This window comes from Tyto alba, unplaced genomic scaffold, assembly GCF_018691265.1.
Source record: "Tyto alba isolate M040663 unplaced genomic scaffold, T.alba_DEE_v4.0 Super-Scaffold_45, whole genome shotgun sequence".
Classification (NCBI taxonomy): Eukaryota; Metazoa; Chordata; class Aves; order Strigiformes; family Tytonidae; genus Tyto; species Tyto alba.
Window position 1 is genome coordinate 27,997,220 of NW_024881321.1, and position 17,637 is coordinate 28,014,856.

General features: G+C 45.2%; 1 protein-coding gene and 1 long non-coding RNA gene across 2 annotated transcripts in view; one reads left to right on the plus strand and one right to left on the minus strand.

The window, feature by feature from the left end:
• The window catches only part of CLDN10 (claudin 10), a 62,089-nt gene that overhangs the window by 30,062 nt on the left and 14,390 nt on the right, over nucleotides 1–17,637 (plus strand). The gene's annotated exons all lie outside the window — the stretch shown is intronic.
• Nucleotides 10,727–17,504, minus strand: LOC116962657. The gene is made up of 3 exons (XR_004407720.2): nucleotides 17,447–17,504; nucleotides 12,146–12,290; nucleotides 10,727–11,528 (listed from the first exon to the last, which is right to left on the minus strand). It is a non-coding gene; the product is annotated as an uncharacterized LOC116962657 (long non-coding RNA).

The window sequence follows — 17,637 nt, forward strand, 5'->3', positions numbered from 1 at the left end:
TTGGGAAGTCAAGCACATTCATTCACCAATTCCAAACAATAAAAGAAGTATTTTAAAAGTACCACCAAGAGGATCAGACAAATAAATTGTCTGGAAAAAATGAAGGGGTGTTACAAAACAATACCATGTTGTCTCAGCTTTTTATGCTAGCAGGGGAAAAGCAACAGAACATCTCCCACATACACAGGTCTCTCCCCTGCAAGAGCAAAGAGATGCCTCCTGCCCAGGGAGCAACTGGACACTGCAAATGGAGCTTGCCTTAGAAGTGATGGTGAGGGACAGCTTTATGGGACTTTGTAAGAGGGAGGCAGATGGCCATTTTTATGCTGTTACCAGCATGTTTGTTCCCGTGTTCCTCTCTATCATCAAAACAAGAATGAATCCCCACCTTCAGAAAACTCTTGCAGTCATTTTACAATTGTGGTGCAGCTGAGACAGATGAATCCTCAAGAGCAGAAAATAATATTCCTTGGAATACAAGGTGCACTACCATAGGGGACATATAATTTGCCCTGTAACATCTGAAACTCTTCAACACAACACAGAGACAGCTGAGGCATCTAAAAGAGAAAAAATAAAGAGTAACTAGGTGGGGTAAAGTTGAACCAGTCAGTACAGAGGGAAGGAGTGAGCCATAATTTTGATTTAGGGCTATGAAAGGGAAAAAATAAATAGGCAAGAAAAACAAAAGCGGTGACAGAAGAGCAAAAATGTAGCAAAGGATTTCAGGTAGGAAATGAAGTAGGTGAAAAAACGTTCCCTCCCCCACAGAGATGCCATGGAGTGTGAGTGAATATATGTAAAGCCCGTCAGATAACTTAGCTGAGGAGAATCATGATTGTTTGACCAACAAACACTCATTAAAAATCCAGGCCTACTCAAATGGCAAAGTTTGCAGCAGTAGACCTTACCTGGGAAAAGCATTGTTTTAAGGACAAAACCATTCACACTGTAGCTTCCCTATTATCCTGCTGAATGCCAAAGAACAGAAACAACACAGATCATTTTGCACAGAATACATTTGTCTCAAAACCTCCTATAAACTCCTCCCATTCCACACCAAAAAAATTTGGCAGTCTCTTAACAGGCGGCAATTACAGGTCCTGAGCTCTATATGTTAATCAGATCACAGTTCTGCAAGCCCAGAGTGGTAAAGCTCTCCTATACCTCCCTCCCTCCCTCCCTGCCCATGGAGTGCCAGAAGAACCCGGTACCGGAGCCTGGAGCAGCAGCAGCCTGCCATGTCTTCCTCCCAGAGGTAGTGAATGACTTGATAAACGAGATCTACATGAATAGATATCTGAAGAGATGGCCGTAATTCAACTGAGGGCAGTAAGAGGACATGCCAAGGCAAACACATTCCAGATGACTTGCAACACACTGTGAAATTTCACCCTATCATAAATAACACAGTAAATGCGAATGTTGTATTTCCCAAGGTATTGGTCAGACACATCCTTTTCCCTGAGGAGCAGACATGGAGGAAATGTAGCATCCCTGCTCCTTAGCCCTGAAGGGCAGATTGGAGGGTTTCATGCTGCAAGGATGGCCATGTTGCCCACTGATCCTGCCTGCTGCCTGCCTGGTTAAAGAAAGATGCTTCAAAAACTGCGTACTCTGGCAGCCAGGGTGCACAGCCAATGAATTACATAAATAGTAGAAGCTCCTGGGAAGACAATGAACAAACGTGTACTCCTTCCCCTTTCCCAATGTGACCTTTTTACTGTGTTTTAGCCAGCCACAGTACGATACCCCAATTCCACCATAATTTGAGGCCATACCTTTCCACATGTGTGGAAAGACGATCCACTTGTTATGCTGCAAGCAGATTTTTCAGTTGTGTCTACACCTTATTAGTCAATGGCTGGGTTCATCCAACCATGGCTGGAGCAGGCATCATCTAAGGGGAGAGAAATCCTTCCCACGTGTTTCCACAGGGTCTGTCCGCAAGCGGGAGATGATGCAGACAGGTACCAAACTGTGGGCAGTATGTGCAATTTATCACCGGTCCAGAAAGTTGCTATTCCAAAGGCACACAGATACAGTCACTCATTTCAACAGCACTACCTCTTGTGTTGAGCTGTGCTTAGGAGGTAGGACTCACCTCGCTAATTTTAGCAATCTAAAGGGGATGCCTAAGGTAATCATATTAAATTCCTTCTGCAATAAGTGAAAAAAGACAGGTGTCCCCAGAGGGCAGTGGGCTAGATCACCCTCTGGAAGTGTCTACCCACTAGACACGGAGCTTAGAGTCAGTGGCTTAGGCTAAATCCTAAACATTAGACAGCTAAGTTAAAAGAGACAGTTCCCATCCAAAATGAGTACGTGGCTCAGGCTCGTGGCTCAAAGGTGAGACCTGTGGCTTGTGAATTACAGATTCCTCATGGACTCCTCCGTATTCATAGTCCTATTACATGAAGAGTAAATCTTTCTTACAAAATGACCATATAACTACTTTTGCTGTGCCTTCCTACCTCCATGCCAAAACACTCCTAAGTGCTGAGAGGTCCTTCCTCGGGGCTTGCGACTACTTTTCATGTCTGTGTTTTCCCTGCCCATGGGCATCATATTCTGAAGTGCCACACATTTCCATGTCTCCTGAGTCCACAGGAGACAAGTTTCTTTCTTTCAGGTTTGTTTGACACAGGTTTGTTTGAGACAGGGTTGTTTCTTTCTTCTGCTTTCTCACTTTCTTTCACCTTCCACTCCTGTTGCAGACTCTGAATCCCCATGCTCCCATGTTGCTCTTACAGAGTATTGAAGTGTGAACAGATCTATTCCTCTGTCCCAGTGCAGAGGTTGGGAACTTGCAGGAAATGCAGTTCCAAAAGAACAGATTTTTCCCATCATTGGAAAGCCTAGGTGCCCTATCACTGCAAGGTCCCAGTAGCAAAACGTGTTCTGGTCCAAGATCAGCTGGAGTGCAGGAAGCCAAACTGCCATTCAGGTCCGCAGGAGGTGGGAGCCACCACCAATTTGCAGAGGCAAGGCTGGGAGTGGGGAGCAGTCAAGGCTCCCTGGGCACAGAGCTTGGCCAGAGCTGCAAGGTCTCCATTTCAGGGTACGAGATGATGGTTCTGGGATTAGGGGGTGCCACTGGGGCTCTGCTAACCCTGCGTGGCCCTACCCACCACACAGGGAATGCTGGTGGTTGCTGTAACTCCCAGCACTGAGCAGGAGAGGCATGCTGGGACCCCAGGCCTTTGTTGATGCAAGATATGGGCATTTCTATCAAGCCATTTTTGTGTAGTTGTGGGTAAGAGCAGCTTCAGACCCAGACTGCTCTTTGTGGAATGGCAAAAGGACTGGACACAAAATTTTTATATATGTACTACAGTGTTAGTCCTTTGCCCAAGAGGAGGTGGTGGGTTTACATCTTTTCATATCCATATGCTGCCCCATTGCTCCTCCCTTTTCAAGGACAGTTAGCAAAGGTAACACCTAATAGCTCAACAAAGCAAAACTAACAGTCAGGCCAGTGTCTGACTTGATCCTGCCTTATCCAGACTGGAGAAGAGACCTGGCCTGAAAGACAGCTGATTTCACAAAACAGATCTCATTTCTTCTCCCTGGCCAAGCTTCTGTTCTTTCTGAAGCTCAAAATGACTGGATGGAATTGATTATTCCAGTGACCCTTTTCAGACCATTGGCTAAGGCTCTGCCAAAGACTTTATGACCAGGGTTAATACACATTATTGGTCTGTCAGCAGTAGAAAGTAGTTTGTGATCTTTGCAATTTCAATGCGGTAAATCCATTTGTTGATGTGTTTATTTGCTATTCACTTGCTAATATCTAGTCAGCATGCAGCAAGCATCTGAGTGGTCACAGATCTCCAACATGTGACCACACAGTATCAGAGGAAAGCAAATACCCTGCAAACAGTTCTGCTAAGAGCATACAGGCTGGGAACTCTGGTAACTGCCTGCTCCATTTTAGTTTATCCAGCTTAAATGAGAAGTTTGGAAGAGCTGTCATTCAGCTGAATTGGACGAAACCACTCTGAGACAGGAATGTGCAGATCCCACCTGGAAAGTTGTCCATACAGTTCTTATGCCCCTTCTCATACATGTTTCAAGTTTCAGGCAATGAACTATCCACATAAATGGGTGAACTGGTAGCTCTCTTTTTTTGATAATCGAAATTACCATTCTTCCAAGGTTGAACTCGCTAGGTCCAAACATTTCTTTTGCTTGCATTACCTGTCTGCCACATTTCGGCTTGTTCAGGGAGATGAGGCATGTGATTTAGCCCTGAAAAGTACCATTTCTTCTTACAAGTGAAATAATAATTGACGTTTGCTTTCTTGTGACTGGATATCGGATCTGATTATGAACTCAGAGCTGCATAGATCTTAACAGTGTAGACACTAGTCAAGTGTTGTTGCTGTAAAACTGCCACAGCTGAGATTATATTCAGATTTGTCAGGTCCTTTTCCTCTCTGGATTTTCCAGGTGAACAGATACCAATAGACTTTTTTAAAAACAAATCTTTGTTTTCATTGAGCTTTGGTGTCTTCTTTTGGAAGTCATATTTCACAAGAGACAACAGGCTGATTATTAACTTCTTCAGCAGTTAAATTCACAAATCAGGACCCATAGGTACTGGTACTTGTAAGTGTAGAATGAACAGTTAGCCTCTAACAAGTTGTTCATTGTGCCAAGTCTGCTCTAGGAAAATGAGGAGAGGACTTCACTGTACAGATGGCTTTTATTTGTTTTATCACATCAATGTGCCGAACATTTTTTTCCAGAAGAGGGCGCAAAATTTATCTCCAGCAATACAAAAGAACTAGTTACTGCTAGCCTGTATTTGTGAACACCAAAACCTTTTCAGACTGTTTCTGACTCCATTTGTAAATATGGGATTTGACATTAAACACAGTAAAGATCCCATCCTGTGACATTTATAATGTAGATGACTACATATGAATCTGTGTGTCTTGGTTCCTTTTACAGTCCATAAAACAAAACAGGGACTTCAGGGACACAGTTCATCCCATTTCACCCTATATTTGATCACCTGAGTAGCTCTCCAGACTCCTTTGACTATACTGCCTGGAGCTCCAATGACTAGCCCAGATGTGGACATCTGCATTTTGGACATCTAAGTTAGAGAGAAACCCACCTCTTGCATTTGCCAGGTAATGCTCTAGAGTGACAGCGTGGGACAGGGTCACCCATAATCTGCTTATTGCCAAATACCAGTTGTCGTATTACATCATATTCCTTGCAAATTTAAATGAACTTATGGAAAGTTCTGATTACTTCAGTCGCGGGGCTGTTATCAATGTTGCAATAGAGACCAGGATGAAGGCCCTCTTGCAGAGGTGCTAAAGAAGTCATGATGAAAATGGCTGGCAAGGGGAGAGGAAGAGGAGCATCACTGTGGCTAGACCACACTGTTACTTATGCCCCCTGTCGCACAGATCAATAGCGCCGTTTATTCACGTCATCAATCCTTGTTACCACTTCACATGGCCTTTGTCAGTGCTCTTTAAACTTCACAGACCGGTGGATCTTGATGAGGGGTTGAAAACTTGAAGTAAGCCCTTCCTGCTAAACCTTCCTCATATAACTGTACACATGAAAATGAACAAGCGTGGATCGTTATTCAAGATAATGACTCATTTCAGAGATGTACATGCTGTGTAGATTGTATCACCTCCACTGGATATGATACAATCTTCAAACACAGTCCTTCTGTGATTTATGTATTCACAAAGAGTTGCTTTCAGCTCGAAGATGTAACCCTGCCCCTTAAGCATATATATAGTAGTTATCACATAAAACCACTTCTGTTAAGGTGTCTCTGCATATCATGTGCAAAGCAAGCATCACATTTCTAGCCCTGGTCCAGCCAAATGGTGAGGTTACACAGTGTGTCCTCGTGTTGTCTCAGTCTACAAAGGTGGGGAAAATTTTACATTTCTCTGGGGTTTCCCATCTGAAGATTGCTTCCCAGACACAAATGCATTTTAACCTCACCCTTGCTCCCAGCAAACAGGGATAGATAATAATTATGTAGTAGTAGTATTGTCTTAGTTTAAGAAACAGCAAAAGTGAATCGAAGAGAAATTCATGAGCATGCTAATACATAAGGCAAGGCCAACCCTTACTATCACAATTTAGAGATCCTTCCTGAAATAGGCATCAGAAAAGCCTTTAGGAGCTGCAGAAACAGCATTCACAGCTGCTTCACAGCTACATTAAAATACTCTGATATTAACACAATAACAAATTAAATCCCCCACTGACTGGCCTCTTATGGTGTTGATCCTTCACTGTTTCCAAAATAATAATAAAACCCACCAGGACTGGGCTCATAATGGAGAACGAATCATTGTCAATTGCTTTTGGATGTGAACTATTTAGTGAGTTGGTTGTGAACAAACATCATTCAAATAAGACTGTAAGTCACTGGATGCACATTGCAAAAATAATTGTGCAAACCAGCGGCTGGATGTTCTGAAGGAAGACACTAGGCAGAGCTGGACTACAGCATATTTACATGACCTGGCAACTTCATCCTTTTAATAGAAAATCTGGCAAGCTCTACTGATGAGTACAAATTACTCCAAAATCACGTGCACAAGACTGATTATACAGGGCCACCATCAAAGCTCTGGGTACTCCCAAGCTTACAAATATATTGGGACAGTAAAGGTAAAGTCACTGAAGGTGATGGGACTCTAAAGTGAAAAATACTGTGCTGTAACGCTACAGAGCATGCCCACAGAAATGCTGAACACTGTCCTTATTACCCCTCTCAGTATCAGGAAGGGCTTGAGATAGCTTATTTAGCCAGGCATGACTGCAGCCATAAAAGAAAAAAGTGAAATCAGCATCAAATGCCGGAAACCAACAGGGAAAGAACCTCAGAAACACGTCTCCATTCAAGGCTACTGCAGCCCTATTGAAAACAAATGGAGATTACCCAAGTACTTCACTTCCCCATTACAAAAATCCCAGCTATTGCACAAACAAACCAAGCCAGAATGTCATACCTTGTCGTAACCCGCTGTTTGAGTGGAGCTGATGAAAGACAGAGACCCATGATTCATAAATGGCTCATTTGGGAAATCTTCTCAAATGAATTAAGCTCCCTAAAGCAAGTTCTTAGTAGCAAGAACACAAATAGTGTAGAAGGGAGGGAAAAAAAGTATGAAAAGCAAAATCCTAATGAAATGAGTGTCCTGATGGGCATTTTTAGGCCAGGGGGATTTAAGGCAAAACTACAAGGGAAGCACCTCTCTGTTTTACAAGTAAATCTAGATAATCCCTGATAAGGCTAATGAAGTGCTATAATTATTACATGCCCATCCCACTTCTAGTAATGAAAAATTCTAGGGATATACAAGTGGTTGGTAGTGGTATATAGGATTATCTAATGCAGAAGAAATTCCATGAATAAAGAGAAGGCCTGTGATCAGACATGATTTGTGGTCCCTAGCTGTAGATTTCTTTAACGAGAGGGAAAAGAACATTTTTATCTGCAAAGGGGGGTTGGGTTACTCTAGTGTCCTCTGCTTATCCTAAATCTTTCTTTATCTCTTGCTATTTTATGAACTGGTTTCATCAGCTTGTAGTGGTAATGCTTACTTATTAAGCCATATCGGTGTTTAATTTTGTTAAGAAAAAATGGAAAGTGGCTGCTGGGGTTGCTGGCTAATAATTTTTCTCCTATATCAAGGAAATAGCAGTTTTGGTAAGAGTCTGATCTCTTTTTCCTATTCTTAGACATAATATATGGCAGGGATATAAAAAAGTCTTTGTATCACATTCTTTCAATATATACAAATATATATACATATGTATGTGTGCTTGTTTGATTTGTTCTAAGCTGTGACAGATTTTCTTTGTGAAAGATTGGTGATGGGTATCCTAGTCCGTTTCATAGTCTGCAGTGAAAATTCTGGTCTCGGGGAAGTGTATCCTAGTCTAATAGCTTTATTTTATTTACTCATGTATATTAATATACTCAATGATGCATGTGCCACATAAAGGACTAGGGATAATTTCTTGGCATGATGAGTAGGTGGCATGAATCGTTCCCTGAAGTGCAGCTACAGGCTTTGATGTCCTCAAGGGAGGGCTTACTCTGATGAGTTCAAAGTTCAGAAGTTCAGAGGCACTTCTCATTAGAAATTAACCACGACAATTCAAAACCAAGAAGGGAACAACCTATTCCATGCCTGAAAACTTGGCAGGGTTCCTCCTCACAAGCCAACAGACACCGGCGTGCTAAGAGTCTCACAGAAGAGGGGCTGAGTTCAGGGGCAAAACAAACAGGAGAGCGACCTCTTACAGTCCTGCCTTGGAAAACATGTCCCCTTGGTTCCTGCAAGCCTTGTTTGGAGAGCAAGGTCTACAACACGAGCTTTAAGGGGCTTTATTTACAGCTGGTCCTATAGCACGGACCACGTGGTAGATATCTAGCTGAATATCCAGATGGGCATCATACCAGCCCACCCTTGGGTCATCATACCAACACAGAGGGTTCAAGCAAATCTTTAACTTTCCTGTCCTTTCAGTGTGGTGTAGAAACTCCTAAGCTGACAGATGGAGGTAGCAGGTTAATCACTGAAATGCAGCTGGGCAAAGAGCCTGTCAGCCACCAGGCGTGCGTCCAAGGATGCTGCCGGTCCCTGCCAAACGCCAAGGAACACACCAGCACCCGGGACATTCACTGGGCAACTGGGCGGTTTCCACTTGCATGAGACACTCTCCCACTGATGAAGACGTGAGAGGGGCAGAGGGATGAGGGCTCAAAACCTGAGGACACCTGCGAGCTGAGCTGCTCATGCCACAACTCGTGGGGATGAGAGCAGGCAGCCGACGTGTACGGTTAGATGGGAGGCCTGGAGAGCCCAGGGCAACACTGGGCTGGTGGAGTGGGCAGGCGGAGGCTGCTCGGTCAGCACGCCAGGAGTGAGGCTTGCTAGAAAAATATGACCAAATAACTTCTGTTGAGCACAGAGGAGGATTACATTTTCCCTTTAACTGTTGCTTTTCCTTTCTATACTTGAAACTCAACCCTCAGAACCCATCATTTTTTTCATTTCTTTGAAGCTATGTAGAACTGGGGCATAACACCAGGCTGAGGCCAGTGCCCTTCAGCCAGCGTCCCCCCAGAAGCAGTGGCTTGAAACAGAGCTGCTGTGGGGCTCTGCAGAGAGAGCTCGCAGGCAGGCGAGAGGGACTTGTGCCTTGGGCCACACTTAATTAAGCAAAGCACAGCCTGTGGAGGTGTCCAGCGCTGGGGCTTGTGCTGCCAGAGCTGGAAAACGGTTGTGGCAGAGGTGGGTAAAACCTCTTGCAAAGCATAGGCAGCAAGAGGGCTTGGAGTAACCCCCAGGGCATTGCATCGGCTTGACGGGGATCTCAACTTGAGGTCAGCTCCCATTTGGGATGGGAGAAAAAAACGAAACCGGTTCAGGCGTGCGATCCCCAAATCAGTATTTTCAAAGCTCAGGGCATGTGACCTGTCACCGGAGCGTGCCTGGCGAGGACAAGGGCTGGCACAGGACCGCGGCTCCGCAAGGCTCCAGCGCGCTCCCTCCCTGACCCACTGCGCGCCGGCTGCTGTCAGCCGGGGCCTACGCCGAAGGCAGTCCCTTTAGGTCTCCCCTCACAGGCAAGAAAATTCCTCCCATAAATCTTCACATCTTCCAAAGATGCCCTGTATTTAACGGGGCTGTGTAAACTGAGCGGGGGGGGGGGGGGAGGGGGCACAAGATTTATGACTGAGAAATTAATTTCATGCATGATTATGTTTTGCATTTCATACTAAAGCACAGTATTGTGCACTAACAGTATATCCCCCAATAACACAAACACTTCCTCCAGCTGAATTTTAACATTTGTATCAGGTTCTTTAATGGACGCAGCAAACCTGTGGCTGTTGCATGCCAGGTTATGTCCTAACTCTCTCTTACCAAATCAGGTTTTTCCCGTATGTACATAGAAACGTTAACACTTCCCTGAATACCACATGAAAAATGCTCTAGGCCATCTTTCCAAATAAACCCTTAATCCTCAGACATCACCGAAAGCCACTTCTGTCAATAGTGCACCATCCCGCAGAAAAACAGAGCAGTCAGTATAACAAGCATGGGTGTCTCCAACCTCACTGCTTGGCATCCGCTGGCATTTTTGTTTTGTTGGTATTTGTCAAGCGATTTACAACAAAAGCCGCCACCTTGTCACAGGGAGACTTCTGAAATTTATGAATTTGCTGTTGGAAGGTTTAATGATTCCTGCCTACATTTAGCATATGAGATAACTACACCAAACACTGGGAAAGAAAAATAAACTAATTTTTCTCAGAGCTGGCACAAAGTAAAGAAATTGCTTCATTATCGCATTTTCTCCCACTTTACAATTTTGCTTACTGAAAAAAAGTGCAGTGCAATATTTAAATCCATACAAAAGCCTTACCACCAAAATCAAAAACATTGACTGTATGTATGAGGCATCATTCAGTGCTGCAAACTTTCCTTACAAACTGAACTTCAGTCAGAACTGTTTAAGAATTTCTCCTTTTCTAAAAGTTGAAACGCATTTCTGAAAATTCTCAAAAGTGACTCTGCTCTTCTTCACCTGGCTTGCAGCTAAAATGAATTAAAATACTAGAATGAATATCTAAATGAGCCACTGAAATAACTAGTCAGCTGAGAAAAGGCACTTGAAGAAAGAGGAAAACAAAAAATCACAGTGCATACCTGAATCCTTACTATCAGTGGAAAATGCTTTATTTCTCTACAAGGGCAATGGCAAGGTAGAACTACTTCAGTGTAATGAAAGCAAAATATTTTCAGTATGGGAACATGAAAGCATTAACATAACAGGCAGAGCACATTGTGTCCCGTCCTTGGCGAATGTCTTGTTGGCTACTCTGGACTGTGACCCAGCAAAAATAAGCAGTCCAAATGAATCTTTTCCTAGGTAACATACTGCTTCATTTGCTACATGAGGTAGACCCTGTCAGACTACTTCCTTGAGAGCCAGCATGGGGGCATGACATTGCACCGAGGAATAGGAAGACACTGTGCTGCACACAAATTGCACACAAAATGAGCCGAAGCACTGCTTGGTACACTAAAAAACTTCCGAGCACATTTGATCCATTTAATTTTTGACGAGGCAGTGCTCTCAGAGGACAGGAAGATGGAGGGGACCTGATCATGTCCCCCAGCACATGCACATTCCCATCTATGTTTTTCAGGTGTGTTTTTCTTCTCCTTAGGTCTCATTACTGTCAGTTTTATTTCTGATTCCTTAAGCTCAGCAAGTTCAAGCTTTATTTTGATGTCCTCTTTATCCAACAGCTTCTGTGCCCGCAGGCAGCCCCCTTTTTTGCTGGAGGGTTTTACCCACTTCTGTCAAATCAGTCTGGCTATCACTTCTATTCCAAATACACACAGTGCCTCAGAAACCGAATCAAACCAGTAGGATCAAAAGAAGCAGCACTGCTGATGGAACGAATGCGTGTTAATTTCAAAGTGTTTCTCAATGTTGTTGAATCTGTACTGATAAAAAAAAAAAAAAGTGACATATTATTTCCTTATTCTCTTTGTTTCTGAGTGCTTGAGTATGTTGATCTAAGTCAGCTTTTAACTCCACTTTGTCACCGTGACCTTTTTTGATCCCAGCCCATTCGCTCTCAAATCACGTTACAGAAGTTGCTTTGCTCCAGGTTGTGGTTTTCATGCTCTCAGTTAACTGGTGCCTGATAAACAGTGGGGCCAGAGATGGCAAACCACAACACCCTCTTCGTGGCACAACCCTTCTCTGAGTAAATAAGGGGCCGCTGTGGGAATTGGGGAGAGGAACTGGAGGAGGACATAGGGAAGAGCTTCCTTGCAGATGGAGGTACTGGTGGGAGGATGTAAGTCAGACACTCGTCTTCTCCTGTCTCCCAGCTGGTAACGGGGACAAATTTGTGTTGAGGGCTAAGCTGTACCTAAGCAAAGCTAGGTACAAAGAGCATGGTGTAAATTATCACCCCTCACCCATGCTCTCCGGCACATTATTTCTGCCTTCTCCAGGGCCGTTGCCATGCCTGCCAGTCACCTCCCACCATGTCATTTCCTCGACCACTGTCTTCAGTTTCTGCCACCCCCTATTAACTAAAGCACACGCTTACCAGCTTTGCTCCTTGCATCCACTCAGGAAATGAGTCCCTCTTTTCCAGAAGCTCGTCTCTTCTCACCCCTGCTCCACTGTCTTGGGAGGGGTATTACACTGGCAGAGCTAAAGGCCTCCATGCCACACTCTCCACTCTGGGTCTTCTTTAGCATATATGAAATATATATATATGAAATACACATATCTGTGAAGATTTCAGCATGTGGGCTAAATAACAGGGTAGCAGAGGCTACATGCAGTCATGTTCTAAGCAAAACATATAATATGTAATCATTAGTGCACTGATGTGCCACTTAGAGCTGTAATAAGCCAAATGCATCCCAGTGCTACTCTATTTGCTTCAGTGAGGTAACAAAACCGTTGGGTAATAGAATAATTCAGGTTAGGAGGGACCTCCAGAGGTCATCGTGTCCAAAACAAGCATAAACAGATGAGCTTGTTCAGGGCCATGTCCCGTTAAGTCTTGAATACCTCTAAGGGGGAAGATCTCACAGCCTCTCTGGGCAGCCTGCTCCAGTGCTTCACCATCCTCATGGTAAACAATTTTTTCCTAATACCTCATGGGAATTTCCCGTGTTCCAACTTGTGCCCTTTGTCCTGTTGATGTGCTCCTCCCAGAGGGTCGGCTCCAGCTTCTCCAAGTCCTCCGGCTGGGAGCCATCCTACAAGCTATGCCCGTGAAAGGTGACAGCCTCCTCCTGCCCAGGTCCACCACGCTGATCAGGAAATGGCCGAGACCGGCTGTGGCACAGGAGGGCAGAGGACGCGCTCGGTGGGAAAGCATTCCCACTCTGGGAACATCAAGGTCTCAGCCCTGGCCTGCAGCTCAGCCACCGGTCAGGACTCAGCAACTTACGGCTCACTGCAGGGATCGCTTCTGAACACTGGCTGCTTTGGAAAAGACATTTGCTTACTTCTCTGCCTCCCACCTCGATTAAATCCTTTCAAATTCCATTAGTTATCCTTTTATTTTGCAAGCACCCTGTAAATCACATTACATAGGGCCGCATGCTCTAAAGATCAGTTGCAAAGTTTCCCTCCTTTCCACTGTGACCCAGCTGGGCTTAGCGAAACGTAATTTGATGTGGAGGCAACTTCTGAACGCCAAGAGCTGCACCTGTGCTGTTGGCCAGGTGGAATGCACCTCCAGTAAAGTAGGAGATGCACTTCTTCACATTTCCTGCTTAGTTTGTTAAACAGGTTATATCTATTTTTAAAAGCATTGTATTACAAACTTTCAGGGAACAACACAGGCTTTTTTCAACAAAATTAAGCTGAGCTGAAAAAAAAAAAAAAAAAAAAGAAGAAATAATGTATTAATCTTGGTGGCAAGAAACAAAGTCTGTAATGTCCAAACATGCTGCACAGAATGGGAGAGGGGAAAGTTTATTGGCTCATGGAATGCAATTTTTCACTCCTTTAAAATGCTCTGGGTTGTCACTTCCTATTAATTTTTTACTTTTTTGTTAGGTAATATATGAACCACATAGCTTAAAATCATTCTTGTCCTGGCAGTTTACAAAAGACGTGCAGTAATTTAATTTAATTCAATTTCTGATATCTCAAGAAAAACAACAGTGACTACCCCAGCAAGGACTGGTGATTATTAACTGATGTTCCCACTCTGACGGATTTCTTTTTTTTTTAGGCAACACAGAAACATTCCTTTGTCTACTCTCCTTTGGAGAAGAGGATCTGGTTGCTCATTTTTTAGGCGGCACTTTTTGTTCTGCACAACGCAGAACACTGTGCAAAATTAATCATTTTACAGTTGACTTAATCTCCTCTAATACATATGCCAGTTTGAGGTGTATTCCCCAGATCTATCACTGATAGCAGACCTGACCTTGCCCAGGTGGTGATGCTCTTACAAACCTGTCTATATTCCCTGCATGTCTGCCTTACTTTTTCAATATTCAAATTCTCAGGAAAACCCTAGCAAACAAGGAAGTTGTCCTTCAGCCTTAGAAAAATAAAGTTGGGGTTTTTTTTCTTTTGCACAAGTGCTCTAGGCACCCTGAAAATCATAACACAGCAGAGCTAGGAAAGAGTTTCAAGTTGCCCAACCTATGCATGGTAAAATTACAAGAAAAATTACTCTGGGACAAAGGCATGACGACCCTAGCCTGCTTATCCTGGCTGCAGAACAAATGCTGTTGTGATCCAACGTTTAATTATGAGGCAACAACAATTGCTTGTGATTTTGATCCTGCAAGAGCTAAAATAATATCCTGTATTCCAAACTTGGGAGCTAAACCCCTTCTGAAGGACTCTTCTGTACGTAGTAATACAATAAACTTTTATACATTATAAAAATCCAACTACTGAATAATATTCCATTCTGCTTTGTAAAATATATGTAGTTTTAAAATCTTGTGAGTCTGGGGAGGTCCCTGCTGACTGGAAGCTAGCCAATGTTACTCCAATTCACATGAAGGGCATGACAGAAGGCCCAGGAAACTACAGACCTGTTAGTCTAATCTCAGTTCCTGGAAAAATTATGGAGAAGACTGGGTACTATTGAAAGGCATTTGAAGAACAATGCAATCATCACGCACAGTCAACATGGGTTCACAAAGGGAAAGTCTTGTTTAAATAATTTAATACCCTTCTATGATAAGGTCACCCACCTAGTGGATGAAGGGAAGGAGGTGGATGTAGTTTCTCTGGATTTTAGCAAGGCTTTTGATACTGTCCCTCACAGCACCCTTCGGGACAAGTTGTCCAGCTGTGGGATGAGTAGGTTCATGGTGTGCTGGGTGAAGAACTGGCTGAAGGGCCGGGCTCAAAGGGTTGTAGTGAATGAGGCTACATACATCTGGCTGGCAACTGGTCACCAGCGATGTTCCTCAGGGTTCAATCCTAGCACCAGTCCTGTTCAATGTATTTATCAACGATCTGGATGCAGGAGTTGAATGCACCATTAGCAAGTGTGCTGATGATACCAAATTGGGAGGTGCTGTTGACTCTCCTGAGGGACAAGAGGCCTTGCAGAGGGATTTAGATAGATTGGAGAATTGGGCAATCAGCAATGGCATGAAATTTAACAAGTCCAAATTCCAGATTCTGCACCCGGGACAGAGTAACGCTGGGCACAGGTATAAACTGGAAGAGGAGTGGCTGGAGAGCAGCCCTGCAGAAAGTGATCTGGGGGTGCTGGTCAACAGCAGGCTCAGTGTGAGTCAGCAGTGAGCCCTGGCAGCCAAGAGGGCAAACCACGTCCGGGGTGTGTCAAACAGCATAACCAACCTGTCGACAGAGGTGATTATCCTGCTGCATTCAGCATTGGTGCAGCCTCAAAAGAAGCATGACCAGCAGGTCGAGGGAAGTGATTCTCCCCCTCTATTCTGCACTCAGAAGACCGCACCTGGAGTCCTGTGTCCAGCTCTGGGGTCCCAATATAAGAAGGACATGGACCTGCTTGAGTGGGTCCAGAGGAGGCCACAAAGATTATCAGGGGGGCTGGAGCACCTCCCTTACAAGGACAGGCTGAGAGAGTTGGGGTTGTTCAGCCTGGAGAAGAGAAGGCTCCGGGGAGACCTTATAGCGGCCTGTCAGTGCTTAAAGGGGGCTACAGGGAAGGTGGGGAGGGACTGTTTGTCAGGGAGTGTAGGGATAGGACAAGGGATAATAGTTTTAAACTGAAAGAGGGGAGATTTAGATTAGCTCTAGGGAAGAAATTTTTCACTATGAGGACAGTGAGATGCTGGCACAGGTTGCCCAGAGCAGCTGTGGGTGCCCCCTCCCTGGGAGGGTTCCAGGCCAGGTTGGACGGGGCTGGGAGCACCCTGGGCTGGGGGAAGGTGCCCCTGCCCCTGGCAGGGGGGTTGGAACTAGATGGTCTTTAAGGTCCCTTTCAGCACACTGAAAACTTCTGATGGGCCCTGGCCAAAATTTTCCCAGATACTAGTCCCTGGATTCAACAAGCTTTACACCAACTAAAGTGCTGTTATCAACAAAAGAATAGGTGAGTTCCCCACGTCAAGAAAACACAATGACCCAGACTTGGACTTGAGTGTCCTACCTCAGACTGGATTAGATCCCAGCTGATAGCTGCTTGGATTGGCCTAGCTTTCCACCACCAAGACAAATGGTGAAAAGCCCTCATGGTGCTACGATGGGGAAAACATTCAAAAAACCTTTTGTTTCCCTTTCTGCTGCCATGCCCTACAATAAATAGGTCATAATGGCATGTAGATGAGACTTGGATCTATGGTCATGGCCCTCTTCCTTGACTTAGAAGCACTTCTCTGTGTCCCAAAGTGAGCTCTGGCTCACCCACACCCAGACCCTTTCTCTCTCTTTTCCCTCCCAAGGAGAGGACATCTTGGCACAGAGGTTGAACGGGAGCTGTAGCATACTCTGTGCCCCATGCTGCTGCGCAAACAAGCCTACTGCCTGCCTTCCCCTCCCTCTCCTCCCTTCCCGTGCCCCTGCGTGTCACCTGCAAGTTGGAGGGGACCCAGGAGGCAGGGAGCGGGCTGAGAGCCATCGCATCTGGAGATGCAGCTGCGGACCCCATTTTATCCTGTTGGGGCATTGACAGATCAGCAAACAGCCTGTTCCTGTGGAGGTCTGACACACATCCAAGGGTACACCCAACTCTAGCTGTTGGGTTTTTTTTCCTCCTTTTTTTATTTTTTTTTTTTTTTTCTGTAAATGTCTATAAGGTGATTACATCCGGGTTTGTGTCCACACAGCAAAACCAAAGAGCATTCATCATAAGAATAATGATGTAAATGTGGCTTCTTATCCTCCCGTGATTGCCTGTCTGGCAAAAAGGTTTAGAAAACCTAACAATAGTTTTGAAATAAACAGGAGGAAAGTAAAGACCAGCAGTGTACTTTCCACATCAGTGGCAAATATACTACTGATGTGGAAAGTAAACACCTTCAAACAAGAGAAGAAGCCGCAGTGAATAACTTTACACCTGCGAGCTGCAGGCTCGAATGCCAGTGCATTAAGACTGAGGCAGAAAATCCCACGTTCACCACCTCACATTGCAAAACCAGCTACTAAAAGCTGTATCGTCTGTGGCTGGATAACAACAGGAGGCCAGCTGAAATTCAGAGGATTAAAAAGCCTCGCCGCCTATTTGCGAAGCTCACCCCCTCGCAGGAATATGGAGCGCTCGATATGGGCAGCACACCCGTCCTCCGCAGGCATTGCTCAAAACCACCGTCCCCCCCCCAGCTCCGTTTTGGGGTCCACACGAAGAAAGAAAAAACTACTCAGAAAGCGCTAAGGAAGCGCCTGTCAGAGCTGGTGCCACCCCCCTCCCACACCCCGCACCGCTCACCTCCAGGGCAAGGAGACACTAAAACCTCATTATGGGCCGCGTCGCTCTTGTCTTTGTTTTGGGGTCTGTTTTTTACGCCCCCACCGGGGGGGGGGGGGGGCCCTCCGGGGGGGCAGCGCCCCGCTCCCGCCCGGCCGGGGGGACCCCCGGGGCGGGGCGGCGGGGGCCGGGCGGGGCCGGGGGCGGCCCCG